The sequence below is a fragment of the Protopterus annectens genome, chromosome 10.part0, assembly GCF_019279795.1.
Source record: "Protopterus annectens isolate FY-2018-M chromosome 10.part0, PAN1.0, whole genome shotgun sequence".
NCBI classification, from domain to species: domain Eukaryota; kingdom Metazoa; phylum Chordata; order Ceratodontiformes; family Protopteridae; genus Protopterus; species Protopterus annectens.
The window spans coordinates 668207646-668224840 of record NC_056744.1 but is presented as its reverse complement, the minus strand read 5'-3'; positions in this window follow the sequence as shown (position 1 = coordinate 668224840).

Sequence of the window (17195 nt, the reverse complement as noted above, 5' to 3'; positions counted from 1 at the left end):
TGGGCTAAATGGAGAGCCACAAAATGACCATCAGATCAACTCCACTTTAAACAGTTAAGAAATGCCACTAAGAACGATATTCTTAGAGACAAAAAATACTTCTACCTTCATCTCCAACAAACTAGCCAACAAAATTTTGGTCAGAGATAAACAGACTTCTTCAACCAGGTCACTCTATTAGTCCGGCCCCAGCAGGTTTTAATCATAATAACTCCAACCAGATCCCTGAAGCCTTTAATAACTACTTTACAGAAGCCATTCAAACACTAGCCAACACTTTACCACCCTTTACTGCTTCCCCACTAAACACCTCCATGACTTCATCTCCTACCTTTCAAATACAACCTGTACCTACATCTTTCATCTGTAAGCTACTTCAAAAACTGAAACCTTGCACCCCTTCTGCTGACCATCTCCCATCTGAATACCTACAAATTGCTGCAAAAGCCATAGGCTATCCCATCTCTCTCCTAATTAACAGAACTATCTCAGAAGGCAAAATCCCTACCATATGGGAAGTATCCCACATCATCCCTTTACATAAAGGTGGATCTTCTATTGAGCTTTCTAACTACTGATCTATTGCCTTACTCTCTCCATTAGCTAAGATAATGGAAAAATGTATTCACAAACAATTACCTAACCACCTACTACAATATAACCTACTAGCAAACTGCCAACATGGCTTCAGACCATTCCATAGTACAACAACTGCCCTACTATCCTTCACCGACTCTATAAATAAAAATCGTAACAATAACTTGTTTTCCTCTGCACTTTTTATTGACCTGTCAAAAGCCTTTGATATGGTTAACCATAACCTACTTCTAGATAAACTAAAGGACCATTCTCTTGATCTACATACATTAAAATGGTTTAGGTCATATCTGGAAAATAGACAGCAAGCAGTACTTTGGGATAACAATCTGTGTACATTACTTCCAGTAAATATTGGGGTACCCCAAGGCTCTATCGTAGGTCCCCTTCTTTTTTCCTTATTTATTAATGATCTGCACATGAACATACCTCACGCCACCTGCATTCAATATGAAGATGACTCCACCTTAATCTGTACAGCTAAGTATATAGCCTCTCTCCAGTCCCTCACCCAAACTGTTTTTCATAATGTTGAAAACTGGTTTATGCAACACTACCTAATCCTAAACCCGAAAAAAAAAACAAAACTACTGATATTTTCTCCAACTCTTAAATCACCTAATGCATTCTCCTCTATAACCTCTAACAATGCTACCAACATAACCCCAGATACTACAACCCGCCTACTAGGTGTAACAATTGATAATCGTCTCAACTATGATGACCCCATCAACTCCACCATACAATCAGTCAACAAAAAACTTGGTACCCTCTATAGAATTAAACCCTTCCTTACCCCTTCTGCCAGGAAAACTATTGCCCAGACCCACCTCATTTTTACCCTTTTCTATGCCTCTGCTATATATACTAACCTATCTAAAAACAACATCTCCAAACTTTCCACCTGTTATAATAGCATAGCTAGATTCATCACATGCTCCCCCTTTAAAACTCACCACTGCCTCAACCTCAAAAAACTTGAATGGCTAGAACTGCAGAACCACATACTCTGTCAACAATTATTTATCACTCAAAAGATCCTATACCACCCCAACAACACCCCTATCCTCACTAGTATTATTATACCATACACAAATCTGACTACACTACGCTCTCCTAATAAACTCCTAGTTTCCTCGATTAAATCCAACAACAAAGTTGGTGACTCACTCTTCTCAAACACAGCAGGTAAAAACTGGAATCAGCTTCCTTCTGAATTATCAACCCTTGCTTCTACTTCTCTATTTAAAAAACATCTTAGAGAATATCTTAAAACTCATTGGCTTTGTCCATGTGCTAACCCAGACTGATATCTTTTTCCCCTTCCTGCTCTTACCCCTATCCCTACTCCTCCAACCTATGCCTCCAAATCTAGTTACTACTCTTTTCTTCATAGTAAGAGAATAAAATATAAGGGCTTTTTTCTCTTATTTGGTATTGCTCATACATACTATTGTGTTTACTATAAATTTTTAGTATAATTTTTAGTATAACTTTTATTGTTTAAAATTTTATTATAATTTTTCTTTTGACCAATGCTGCCTCTGTATTGTGATTTTACATGTCTTTTATATATTGTTAACTTTGCCATTGTTCATGCTTGGAGCTTTTCTCCTCGGGCCTCTACTGAAAATGGACATATATCCAGTTAGACTAGCCCAGTCAACAAATGTAAAATAAAATAAATAAATAAATAATAATTCAACACATCCACAGTAAGCGCTTTCATCCACCAAGGACTTCTTCAGACTGTATAAATTTTTACAAAAAAACACTCATTAAGTACACATGGTTTATGATGTCACATGACATAAGGATCAAGAAACTTAGGCTTCTCTATAACACAGCAGAAGATAGTCAGAGACATTCCACTATATGTCTGTTAGCGCTAACATTGCTTCTGTTAAAGGAGGCCGAGTGAGGGCTCAGAAAGGCAGGAATTCCATGGCATTTGCTGAAACAGATATGTTGCACACTCTGTTGTGACTTCTGCTTAACACATGTATCCTCTTAAAAGAGGATTATCCATTGGTCATTTGTGTTATATACTGAGTCTGTTTCTTTGCTCTATAAAGCAATATGTATCTGTATACGATTTTGTGGGAAAGGATAGAGAAATCTTCAGGCTCAAAGCTTATGTGTGTGGTATTTGATGGTCCAAACTGCTATGGAGTTAAGGTTAGGCAATCTTAAAATTAATTTCACAAATTGTTATAGTGCATTCTGAAGTATAAGCCGGACAATAATTTTCTGTCGAACTTCACTACCTGTTAATTTGGTTTGTGTTGATTTATTTCAAGAATTAAGAACTACAATCAACAAATCTTCCCTTATTCTTTATCCAGAAACCTTAGTTTTATATCTGCTGAGTCATCTTCATATGCACTTTGATTTTTTTATCATTAAAATTAGGGAGCTGCAAAGAAGTAACTGAGAAAAATAAAAATAGGTAATTCTGAAAGTTAACATTTTCTGTGACATCTCATTCTTTTTCACTGGTTGTACTGTGGACTAAATGAGATGTTTATTTTGTGATTACAGTTGGAGATGCTGTGAGATGCATTTTGAGAAGAATTTTTTATAACTTTGAGATATGAAAGAGGTGCTTTGTAAAGCCCACAGTCCCACACAGTTCCATAAGCTGTAGACCTCATAGCGGGTAGAAAGAAGTGGTTGGAGTTTTGTTTGTGACTGTGATTACTACAGACCATTTCTTGTTGTCATTTGTTGATTATGACATGTGGAAATGAGGTAGATGGTACTAAGTGTACTCTGATGGCCATCTGTGACTCCTTCTGCAAAAGGAAGGATCCCGTGAAATCAGGATGCACTCACAATTCATCAGCTCCATGTGCTTTTAATCTGTTTTACATATCCAAGGGGAACTTTATGTTTACATCATGCAAAATGCAGAGACAGTGTTTTGCTGGATATATAGGCAAACATAATGATTTATTGCTGTACAGCTGGATGCAGAAATACACACCAACGATTAAATCATAGTAGTATGACATTCGGAAGTGTTTGTCAGCATACTGCCAACTCAGTGAGACATTCCTGATGTCATACGTTGTGGCCTTTGGAAACAGACAGCCTAATGATGCATAGCTCAAGTCATGCATGGAGTGAAATATGATATACAGCTCTGAATTATTTCCATGTAATTCCATGCCTAAAGGTAAATATTACAAGAAGTACATTATAGCTTAAATTCCACTTCTGTATGCCTGCAAATATTTCCATCAGTTTGAAATGTTGCAAAATCATTTATGACAAGACAAACATGAGAACTTTATTCACCATATTATAATATGCACACTTTCTATACTGTAGACATTTTACAGTAGTTGATTACTTTCATCTTTGATAGTAACAGAGGTATAACAAGCTGTTTCATGTAGTCCAGTGTTTAACAAGCTGCTTCATGTAGCCCAGTATTTGATTCTCTCAGCCTTCATTTGTCTATGGTACAACTATGAGCAATTCATTTAATGAGACAGTACTCCTCTGGCCTGGCCTAAGTCTAAAAGGGAACCCCACCCTGGCTGACAACACAAATAAATAGTAGTATTACATTTTTCACAAAGACTGCCAAAGCTTATTTCAGTTTTCACTTAAATAAATGTAAGACTTTCATGTATATGCCTTAACTTTACATGCATGTGCATTTTGTCATAAGTATATATAAACTCACTGGCAAGGTTTATAATCCATGTGAAGTATATGCTAAACAATACAAAAATTATAGTTTTATTTGTCTTCATCTAGGACCAATGATGTTTTATTTTTAACAAAGTCATTTTTTTCAGAACTGAAACATTATTTACAACATTCTGTAACCGTACTATACTAAAGGTTTATAAAAATATATTTCAGGACCAAACATTCTACGAGATGACTGTTCATTAAGTAAAAATATATCCAATGATGCACAGATTTCAGTGGTATAGCATTTTACAGAAAAAAAAATCAATAAAATCATGCTTGGAAAATTCTCATGACATTGTTTGTGCTGAGATAGTTCATGCAAGTTTATTCAGAATGTCATTATTGGCAAAGGCACCTAACATCCTTCATGCACATTTTTAAAAAACTCTGCAACTCAAGTATCTAATAATGTTAACTGTCCATGAGTAAGACATAAAGCATCTGTGAAGCATTGTAGTGGGGGCCTGTACAGAAAAAGGAATGCTCCACCATGTTGCGAATAAGTGTGCATATTTACATAGAGCAGCATAAGCCATGATGGTACAGTAGTAGCATTGTTGCCTCACAGCAAGAGGTTCTCCTGTTTGATTCTCGGCTGGAGTGCCTTCTGTGTGGAGTCTGCATGTCCTCCCCACAGTCGAGTGGCCTCTAAAAAACATGTGTGAATGGGCATGCCTTCACTGAAGATTGGGCATTGGGCTGGCAGCTACCATAAAAGTCAACTGCCAATCATTAGCGGACCAGAGTTCCACTGTGGCAACCCCTAACTGGGAAAAGCCAAAAAGACAAACAGCATACACAGAGCAGCATCCTGGACAGTGAGAGTAGCATACAGAATCACAGTGCTCCAAGAGATCTCAGCAGGAAACTGTCTCTTGGTAGAGAACAGTAAATAGAACAGGTGATATTTCTAATGCTACTGAGAATAAGGAACTCAGATGGATTATTAAACTTAGAGCACATTTGGGCAAAGGGTTGAATGACCATCTAGCCATTACTGCAAGACTGAGGGACAGGAAACTTAAGAAATGATGATGCTTTATATTTTATATATGCTATTTAAGAATGTATTTCTTTAAATAATTTATGTTCTGTGATTGGTCCATTTGAATATGTGATGTTCTAAAAGGAAGTGATGTATGTTTCTAGCAAGGTCTGATGAAGCAATTTTTAATTGTGAAAGTGCTTACCTTTTAATGTTTATTAAAAGTGGATTGACTTTTTAGTACATGCCTCCCTGCTTTTCTGCTGTGCTTTGCCAATTTTATCAGTTTTTTGACATATATATATATATATATATATATATATATATATATATATATATGTGTGTGTGTGTGTGTAAATGTAGGGCAGCTGGTCAAAGGACCCACAACACTGACAGACTATTGCTGTTATTATGTCAAAACACTTAAGGATGACACGTTCTGTGCATATTCTGAGGATTATGTTGGAGAGTACGAGAGATACCAGGCACAGGAAGGGGATACATGACACCAACAGTATTTCAGTTATAGGAAAGAAGAAGAAAGTTCCACAAGAGCACTTAATAAGAGGATTACCTTATTGGAAAATGTAAGGAGTGAGCAATGTTAGGTATGGTGAAGCCTTATTTTTATAATAAGAAATGACACATGGAGGCATACAATCAAAGTACAAAGGGAATGGTGTACACAGATCAATTAAGGAATTTCAAAGAGAAAGATGCTACACAATCATCAAATAGGGATAGGTATATTACAAATAAAAAAGCAAACCAAGGAAGGCACACATAAAGACATATGATGAGACCTGTCAGAAGACAATGGAAAAACATGTCAGAAATGTAATATAGCACACATGGAAAATATATGTCTAATGCCCTGACATTTGGGTAGTACCACTATGTATTATGGCTATAAAAGCAAAACAAAGGCATACCTGGCAACATCTAGACATATTTGTTTTTAACCAGAATAGGCCAAATATGTGAACACGGTAAATTTCTGCATGCATATGCATGAATGTGGAACATGTACAGATACACGTAGCTCATGTGTAGTATTCAACTGTCACAGCCCCCACTACTGAAGCAGAAAGGTATGCATCTAAAACCCCCACCCACCTAAGTATCACCTATATATGCATACCAGAGAAAACTATAATGGAGACAAGTTAGAAAGTCAGTTAGTGGCCAAAAACAGGCAACAGGACGCAGAGGTGTAATTTTGTCATTTACACCAGAGATAGAGGTTAGGTGGCAGAACACCTAACTCATAATTGTCTATGGGGAGAATATACATCTGTTGCCTGAAGCACCGTGAATGTGATGTAAGCAATCTCTTGTAGGCCAGGGACCACTGTCCCTATAAAAGTCTCCTTTACTGCATTATACAAATGTCGTACCAGTGGGGTTGCACATTATTATTGCACTCTATGGGCACTGTCACTGTGATGTGTGTATTGATTGTTAGAGAGGTTTCATCAGAGATGACATATGCCAGGATTAGGAGAAGGAGTGCCTAAGGAATGGGCAGCACTGACTCATCATATGAGTCATGACATCAACAGCAGGGTGCCCACATGATGTATTACAGGTGACAAAAGTGGCACTAGGTAATCATCATCAGGCACAGGTAAGGACTATAAAAAATCAAACCTCTATAAAGCATCACACTGCACAGCCAGTGGCTGTACATTGCAGGCACTGCCTCATATTTCACCCTTATGAAAAAAACTGGGAGACTTACAGCCATCTGGAAGCATGGGAACAGATACAGTCCTCAGTACATGTACATAATAACATAGCAATGGCAGCACGTAGAACATGAAGACATGAGCATCAATCTGCAGCAGGCTTATGTATAGCCACTCCATGATTTCTATAGAGGAATCTGGACAATGACAAGGATGCCTGGTCAACACAACCCTACATTATGTTAAAGTTAAAGAGTATAATGATGCAAACATGAAAGTAGTCACACACACGTCCACTCATGAGGAAGAAATAACACTCTCTGTTAACTTTCAAATGGTCCATGACTCCTAGATGTAATATCCAAGCATATATCCCATTTCAGTAATATTGGCACACATTATACCAGGGAGCCTAACCTGCACAGCAAAGAGAGCTACAATGGCACACTACTGATGTACAACTAGTGATATTTGTACATAATAATGTGATAGGACAGTGTTGCAAACTAAACAGTGTAAGACATACACATACAGTAACAACTATATGCATTAATACAGGATATAAATGAACAATGATAGCTCTACATATTAATTTGTATTGAACATACCTAATAGTTGGCAGTTGTACACATGTGTATATTTATTTATTTATTGATTTTTTTTGTTGACCAGGTTATTCACAGTAGACCAACATTTTAGCTAGTGTGGCATATACAGACACATACAGACACATACACACACACACACACACACACACACACACACACACACACACACACACACACACACACACACACACACACACACACACAGTGTTAGCTATGCACATTAATTAGCATAGGGTGTACATAGTGATAGCTGTACACATTAACTAGCATAGGACATAAGTATACGGTGATTGGTGTGGGCTTTACATAGTCAGGAATAACTGCTCCTGTGGCAAAGAAGGATAATGCCCTGACTATGGCCCAGCAGATCCAGCTCATTCAAAGTCTCAGTTGACTGAGACAGTGGCAGGGAGGGAGGGAGGGATGGAAGGATGGATATCACCATCCTTTGGAGAGAGGGTTGTTCTGTGGGTGCCACCTGCGATAATCCCTGATGGAGGCTGTGGACATTGCTGTTGCACATTGTGGTCCTAAGAGGGAGGGAGGAAGGCTAGAGAGAGGCTGAGATGCCATGTAGGAGAACAATATGCCACACATCTCTACTGCACACCCACTCCTCAGACATAACTACAGAGGCTGTAAGGGAGGGTTGAAGGGAGAAACATGGTAGATCAAAAATGCAACCCCCCACAACTTGAAGAAGGACAGCAACAACTCCTCATGACATCCTTAAGATACTTGCTGTCCCTGGTTCAAATTTGTGCATCAGACTGGGGTTGATTGAAGTGCTCAGTGAATGATGTGGGGCATTGGAACAGCTGTCAAGAGTGACAGAAGGGGAGAAAAAGAATTAAAAAAAACAGTACAGTATAGAGTACGAGAGTGATAGCTGCACATATTATATACATTACATAGTACAAGACAGGCTATTCATACTTGAGCAAATGCACAACCATTGATAACTGTGCACATTAACTGTAAGACAGGACATAAACAAACAGGGCTAGGTCTGCACATTATTTACTGTAGATCATATGGCACTATGGTGGTTTGATCACGTGCAGAAATACAGATAATGATTTGGTATAGCAGGTATGGGAGAGACAGGGAAAAGACAAGAGTAGATGAGGATGTCTAGCATGGAAATGGATGGCTTACATGACAGAAGATGGGCTTTACCTGACTCTGGGCAGGTAGAAGTGGTAATAGTTAACATGACACTCTGACCTCGTGTAGAAATGGTACAAAGTTGGTAGGGGGTGTTGACAATGATAATAATTGCAAAAAGAATAAAGATTCATGCATAGCCATTTGATAAATGGAACAACAATTACACAAGTGAAACATTTGATCAAATTGTATATAAAGCCCTCTCAATATACTATAAATCAACATAACACCTAACATGAGATATGAAACTCACTCAATTTTCATGATACACGAGGTGAAACAGTCTCTTTTGAAGACTATGCAGTTGTTAAAACAAACTTCAACCATCTCCAAGAAACTATAGAGTGTGCTACCCTCAAAATATTCTCTTTTCCCAAACAATCTGATCCTATAACATTCAATTTATATTATGTTCATTGGTAACGTATACTGTTAACAGCACCTACCAACAGATGTATTCTTTCTCAAGTGGTTTGTTTTGCAAATGTGCAGTGAGGAAACACAAGAACTGTAGACTGTGTATCGTATATACCAAGGAAAATATCTGTTCCTAAAGTAGGTTTGCAACAAACCTATCCATATGCCAGCTAGATTCGAAAGTATGTGTAGCTTTCCACAAACTGTGTTTTGTGCATATTTTACTATAAAATGGTATTACTATACCCATGGTGTTTGTGACTGCAACAGTGTCTAGCAATACCTGGCTATCACATCCATCAGTGGTATAGTATACTGAAGCCTTATTGTAGCATGTGAGCCAGCATCTGGATTGGTACTTTTGGATATATATATATATATATATATATATATATATATATATATATATATATATATATATATATATATATATATATATATATATATATATATATATATATATATATATATGTATATATAGATATATATATATATACATACACATGTGGTGGTACCTACTTCCAGAAAAGCAAGGCATACATATTTATATAAAATCAGTGTATATGTTAATAAAATTAACATTTGTTATGAACATGTCCCACATTGATGTATGATTTCAAAGGGAATGTGCCAAAACAATCTCACAATGGCTGAAAATGAAGTCCTGCTGGTGGCATTATTCCAGCATGACATGGCTGTATTTGGGAGGAAGAGTAAGAATGGAGTGCATGAGCAAGTTTAGAAAAAAGGGGTCATCTGAAGGGTGAATGCAATTGGTGGCCATGACTGAAGAATGCAAACTTGTTGTCCCAATGATGCAGACATGTATAACCAGACAATACAATGGAAAGTGAGGATTCTAGGCATGTCATTTTACTTGAGTGCACTGATATATAGCCATTCATATTGTTACTGATGTCTTGCATGATAGAATGTCTTACTACTCCATCTGATGATGCCCAGTCTGACATGCTGCATGTGAAGGGATACCACATAAGTTCATGTAAATGTACCAGATTGCTCCACAGTTCTCACACTTATTCTGCATCTGTTTCAGACCCTTGGATGAGGTGCTAGTTATTCAATCAAGTTTGTGGGTGGCTAGTTTCTTTATGATACTTGCACATATGTATATCAATGTATCTGGCTTACAAATAACTCACCCATGTTACCCTTTTCCTTGTAGTCATGGCAGCTAGGGCTGCAACACCACATAACACCACTTTCAGACCTGCTAACTAATGGAATATCTTTATTAGCACAGGTAACAGAGAGAATGCATGACTCATTCACAATGTAGACAAACAAAGATGATGCAAACTTCTCCCACTGCATGGGAACACATGTGTAATACGTTAGGATACATATATATATTCTCAACCAGTTTGAAGAATAGACATAGGCAAAGGGAGGCAGCAGCAATGTGTCTGGATGGGTGGGACTGGAAACATGGTCATCATGTCACATTGCATGTACAAAGTTTGTTTTCCACTAGAGCAAAGAGACAGCCAGTAGCACTTGAGGGGGTGAGTACAAGAGCAGTCATGACAATGGCGACCATAATGAATAAGCAAACTAGTGTCTGCCTCTTCCCATCAGCAAGCTGGTGCAGTCTCCCAAGCACCTGTAGTAGTGGATCCTCCAGTACTGGACCCTGGCTTTTATGTGGACATTTCTTACAGCCTTGCATGGGGTGTCATGCATGCTCACCGCTATGTATCATTTTACTGCATCAGTTTACTTTTGTCCCTGACCTAACCCACATTGTGCACACACTGCACAAAGTTAATTACAGTGAGAAGTATGAACACATTTCCATGTAAAACATTGAATTTTGCCCCCCTCCCCCATATACACTTTGTCATTTGGATAGTCTATATCTGATAAATTATTTCCTGTCAATGCATGTGTAAACATGACCTGGTCATGGCATTGCATGCTTCAGTTTTACTGTTGTGTATATGCTTTAATCTGTTCCATAGTTTTAAACAAGATGCTACAGCTCGAACCAGGGTCATTGTGTACTGCAGCCAATTTTGTTTGGCATTGTTCTTGCACGCTATTGGCTCCTACCCTGCCCCTCATCCATCTCACAGTCCATAACCTGCTGAAGTGTCACATGTTCATCCAGCAAGCATACTGTCTGCTGAAGCTGTTTTGCAAATGTTATGTTATATAACATTGTACATAATGAGAATATGTTTGTACATGTGACAAGGCCATACTGCAGGGCATCACCAGACATATCTAGGCAGCAAAAGAATGTCTTTAGCAGGCCAAACACTGAATCAGTGAGGAACTGCATTTTTGACACAGCATAGTTTTAGCCATTGCCAACTATATTCTATACATTTATGACTGATGTCATTAACCTTCACTCTGAGGCATATCCAACATTACCATTAGGATTCCCTTTAGGAAAATATTCCTTCACAAAACATTAATATAGGGTACACATGTGCCCTATATCAGAGTCATGCATACTGCCTGGGTGGCCTGCAGATGTACATTATGCTCTGTACATTACAGACCACTTGGCAGTTGATGGAGAGGTAAACTTTATAGTTAACTTACCTGCTTCCTCTATGTGATTAACTTACCATCTTTATTTTAATGTGGGCACAATCTGTTTTAAGGAAATGGGCTATGTCATTAAAATCATACACAGTGTTGGCTGTCTCTTCTGTAGTACAAAGAAACCACATAACATCCCCAACATGCTGTAGCATGGTATTGAGGGACTGGTGGAGTGTCCTTAAGGCAGGCGCATGATCTATTCCCACAGTGACCCCTGCTGGTAACTGGAACTAGTATCCTCAAAGTTATACATGCCATGGTATCCACTAGGTCAGGTATTTCACAACTCCCCAGGAGACATACAGTTGGGGACAACACATTGTGCTTAACTCATCTATGATGATGATTCTATCCACACAATAGCAGTCCAGTGTCATGAATTGCATGACTTGTTAAGCATTGACAGGTGGCATGAGGTATTTGAGGGTAACAGCATGAGGTATTTGGTGGCCAGTTCCACTGGATCTAGACCCTGTATTTATGGATTTTATATATATATATATATATATATATATATATATATATATATATATATATATATATATATATGTGTGGGTGTGTGTGTGTGTATGGGTTCCTATCAGAAGCTTGAGTTTTCAGTTACTCGAAATTCATATGGTTGAGATCATATGACTGATTTTTCCAACAACTCAAATCTTTCTAATGAGATTGTGGTACAGTGAAGATCAGAGACTTAACCCTTTTCTGCACTGTAGTGCGATCTTGAGTTGGAATATATAGTATGCGGATGGTTTGGGGAATGTAGGAAAAATGTGAATTTTTGTCATTTTCTGAAATTTGAGTTTTTGGAAAATCGATCATACAGTCTCAACCATATGAATTTTGAGTTGCTGAAACTCAAGCTTCTGATAGGGATTCATATATATATATATATATATATATATATATATATATATATATATATATAGACATATACATGTTTTTGAAAATCTATTCCATATTGTTTATCCTCATTTGCATCCACCAGATAACTCATTTCAATAATGTTGCTCATTGCTATGTCATTATACTGTCATTATCTTACAGCATTTGCAGCGATGTTGCTCTTCCTCCTCCACTTGCTCTCAGTGCATCTATGAATCCCACACACCGTGGCCATAGTCACTAGCTGAGCACAATTGCTGACTACCATTCAAAAAACACTTTTTAAATCCTAGGGTATATCCTGGTAAGTTCTTCTGACCCTACAGTATATTCTAATATACAGTAGTTACCTTTTATCAGCGTTGTGATATACTGTGGTATGCTATATTATCTGTTACTGAGCCTTATGATGTACTATGAAATACTAAGGTAAACTTTCCCTGGGATTCATGAAGCTTGCACCAGGCGCATGCATAGCGTAGGCATTATAATGCCAAATATGGCCGTCGAGCGATTCATGTACGATCCAATTCCACGTGCACTACCGGCGTACGCCAGATCAGCGCAGCCCCAGTGTAGGTATGCTAATCACCCCATGTGCAGTGTTGCACCATGCAAATGAAGGCATATAGCGATTCATGAAGTGGTGCAGGTGTAGCGTAAGCCCACGGAAATGTAAACCAAAAAACACGGTTTACATTTTCCCAAACAGAACATCGGAGCTATGGAAGGGGGCCAGACCCAGGTATCACAACGTTAACATATGTCAGTGGTGAAATACACAGCCAATGGCATAAGAAAAGATGCACAACACGTAAATAACAACATTTAATGTCATGTCCACAGTAACACACAGCACAACCGCAGGGCATGTGTGTGGAAGCTGTAACATAAAGAAATAATATAAAAATGTCATAAAATCGCAACGTAATAGAAATCAGGTTTACAGCATAATACACAATGGTAGGCATGGAACACCACAACCAAGGTGCAAGGGTTGCTAAGGGCTTGCGATTGTGTTTGGCGTGGTAACTATGAATTAGTAGTCAATGCCATGCAAATGAGGCAGATAATACTGAATCGCAAATGTCCCGCCGGATGAAGGTTGTACCATACGGCGCAGCGGTACAACACCGAGGAGTGGCTCAAAGGAGATACATGACATCAGCAGAGGGGTGTGCCACTGTAGCACTAAGCACATTGGAGCATTGCAAATCTGGCCTGTCCGTTGCTAAGCAAAGCTGCAGGACAGGGGTGGGGAGGAATCGTTTAGCTGAGAGCACACATGGTGGCCAAAAGTGCATGTGTACGAGGATGAAAACGTGCCCGAAACCCAGTAATCGGATGCATGCACTGCAAACAACAGCAGAAACAGGAAGGTCAGGGGAAGAAAAGAAGGAAATGCGGAAGTAGGGTAATTGGAGTACTAATGAGCAATCAACACCAATCAACCCACGAAGGCCAATTGACAGCAGCTGACAAGTCCGCTTGCAGAAACCTGCAAAACAGGATAGGGGAGGCATTTGAATGCAAAGAAAGGAGGGGAGGTATTGGATTGCAAAGATAGGAGACCAGACACAGCAGAGCAAAGCAAACTGACAGCAGACCGGCAGTAGCACACATAACACAAGATACGCCAGGTCCAGGAAAGTACAAATGAAAGTAGGCTGCAGGATGCACGCCAGAAAATGGTAGGTGCAACGCGCAGAAATGGAAAGGGAAGGTCAAGAGGTAATCCACGGCAGGCAAATGTAATTCAACACCAAAGGCACCACAATAGTAGTTCCGGCAGTAAAACGCATAAGATAACCTGTAGCTACGATCGTACATACACACCCTATGACATCATCGGTGTTCACAGCACAATAGTATAAAGTGTGAAAGCACCCAACACATATCTGTGTATTCCCAAACACCGCACCATAGGTGTAAACACACGGGGAACTTTTAAAATGTACATGTTGGGAGCTGCCATAGCTGTGATTCATCAGCATGTGTTAGAGACTGACGGTGTAGTGGAGGATGATGCCGACAACCACCGCAGGCCTCAGAGGAGAAGGAGAGTGTACAGACCAAGGGTAACCTACCAGGGACTACATGACCTGGAGATAGTAGAGTGTTACAGGGTGGACAGGGACATCTTACAGCAAATAGTGGAGCTGTGCCGGCCACGCCTGAGAACCAGAAACAACAGAGGGGAACCCATACCAGTGGACACGAAGGTATGTGTAAGCCTGCGAATACTGGCCACAGGTACCTTTCAAAGGCCAACTGGAGATATAATGGGTATCTCACAGGCATCAGCATCCAGGGTACTACACCAGTTCCTGGATGCCATGTTACCACATGCCAATGAGCAGATATACTTCCCCAGAACTCAGGAGGAGTTGGCCAGCAATATGCGCCACTCCCACCGTGTGGCACAATACCCGGAGGTACTGGGTGCGATAGACTGCGCGCACATACAAATCAAGTCACCACCCGGTGAGCAGGGTAGGCGCTACATAAACCGCAAGGGATTCCACTCCATCAACTGCCAGGTCATGTGCAATGCCCAGGGCATTATCATGGATGTGTGTGCTGGCAGCCCTGGAAGCTACCATGACTCCCATATCTGGCATGCCTCACAGCTGTATCAGGTATTTGTCAGGGGGGACATCCCACATGGCCATCTCGTGGGGGATGCTGGCTATGCACTGGAGCCGTGGATGATGACCCCCATCAGAAATGCACACACACCCATGCAAGAACGCCATAATGAGGCACACGCACAAACCAGAATCATCATAGAGCGTGTGTTTGGGATGCTGAAATCACGGTTCCGGTGCTTGGATACATCTGGTGGAGCCTTGCAGTACTCTCCAGGCATGTGTGCCCACATCATCATAGTATGTCCCATGCTACATAATATGATCCTGCGGAAGCAGCTGCAGCAGGGACAAAATGGTGAAGGCCCTCATAGCCCACCGCAATTGCCAAGGCCATTACAGGCACAGAGGGATTCAGACCATGAACACACTGTGCCAGTCCCAGTAGGCAGACGGAGACGTGCCCAATATGCCTACGCCTTGGCAAAGAGGGAACGTATAGCACATACTCTGACAGTGTAGGCCCCTACGGACTGACACCTCTCCACCTGCACACACAGTAAAATGGATGGCACACAAACATGACCACCTGTAAATTGTAATGTATAGGTGGCCCAATGTGTGACTCCTACATAGGCAGCCCTCAAACATTGTAAACACAACAGGCAGTGGAACACGGAATGCCAACACCTGAACAGTACATGAGTCTTACAGCATATGGTGGTGCTGTGTGCCTGTCACGTTCCCCGCCAGATATATATATATATATATATATATATATATATATAGATATATATATATATATAGATATATATATATGTACACATATGCATATATACAATACAGATAGAAAGGGCAATAGAGGGATATATGGTGATATAGATGGATTCAGCGATATCTGCAAATATAATAGATAGTTCAACGACATTCATAACATCTTGGAGGCAGCCCTCAAACATTGTAAACACAACAGCTAGTGGAACACGGAATGCCAACACCTGAACAGTACATGAGCCTTACAGTGGTGCTGTGTGCCTGTCACATTTCCCACTATATAGATATATATATATATATATATATATATATATATATATATATATATATATGTGTGTACACATATGCATATATATAATACAGATAGAAAGGGCAATAGAGTGATATATGTTGATATAGATGGATTCAACAATATCTGCAAATATAATAGATAGTTCAACGACATTCATAAAACCTTGGAGGTACAAATAAATAGGATACCGCCAACCATGGAATGTGTAACATACCAACATGCGTAACCACGAGGCTGAAAGACCGATAGAACACAGTACCAGAACAGTACATCCGCGAGTAATAGTATGACGATATGAAGGGACAGTTAGTCACCGCTGCCTGTGTCGCGGTCCACGTAGGTACTGTGTTCAACTGTGTCTGTGAGTGCCGTACTCTGTGTAATTGTGCATTGAGGGTGCCGTGTGCATCTCTGTGTGACTGTAATGTGTGTGTGTGTTCACAACATGTGTATGTTGGTGCCAAGTCAGAGGCAGATCAGTACGGTAGGTGCGGGTATAGCTAGCCGTAGGCATACGGTTACTACCTGTCCCAAAGTAGGAGGGACAGCCCCACCCTGGGCAGGTGTGTCCTGACATAAAACAGTACAAAGGGCAAATGTCCGAGATGGTAGGACATAAATATGTCCCATATATAATGTAACAGTCGTATTTAATAGTTATGCCTGTATGTAAGAAACTTAAATGTTATATGCAATATGACAAATAGCCAAAGTCACACAACAATAGGTATGTAGTGAGGATAAAAGTATGTGCTACCTGTGTACTGACCGTGGCTACGTGTTGGCCTGTAAACACCGCTTTGTGTCCCGCAAGTGTCCAACAATGACCATATGAAAAGGTGGCAACCCATGGCAAACAGGCTCTTTTAACAACACAACCACAATGACTGCAAATATCTGGGACAG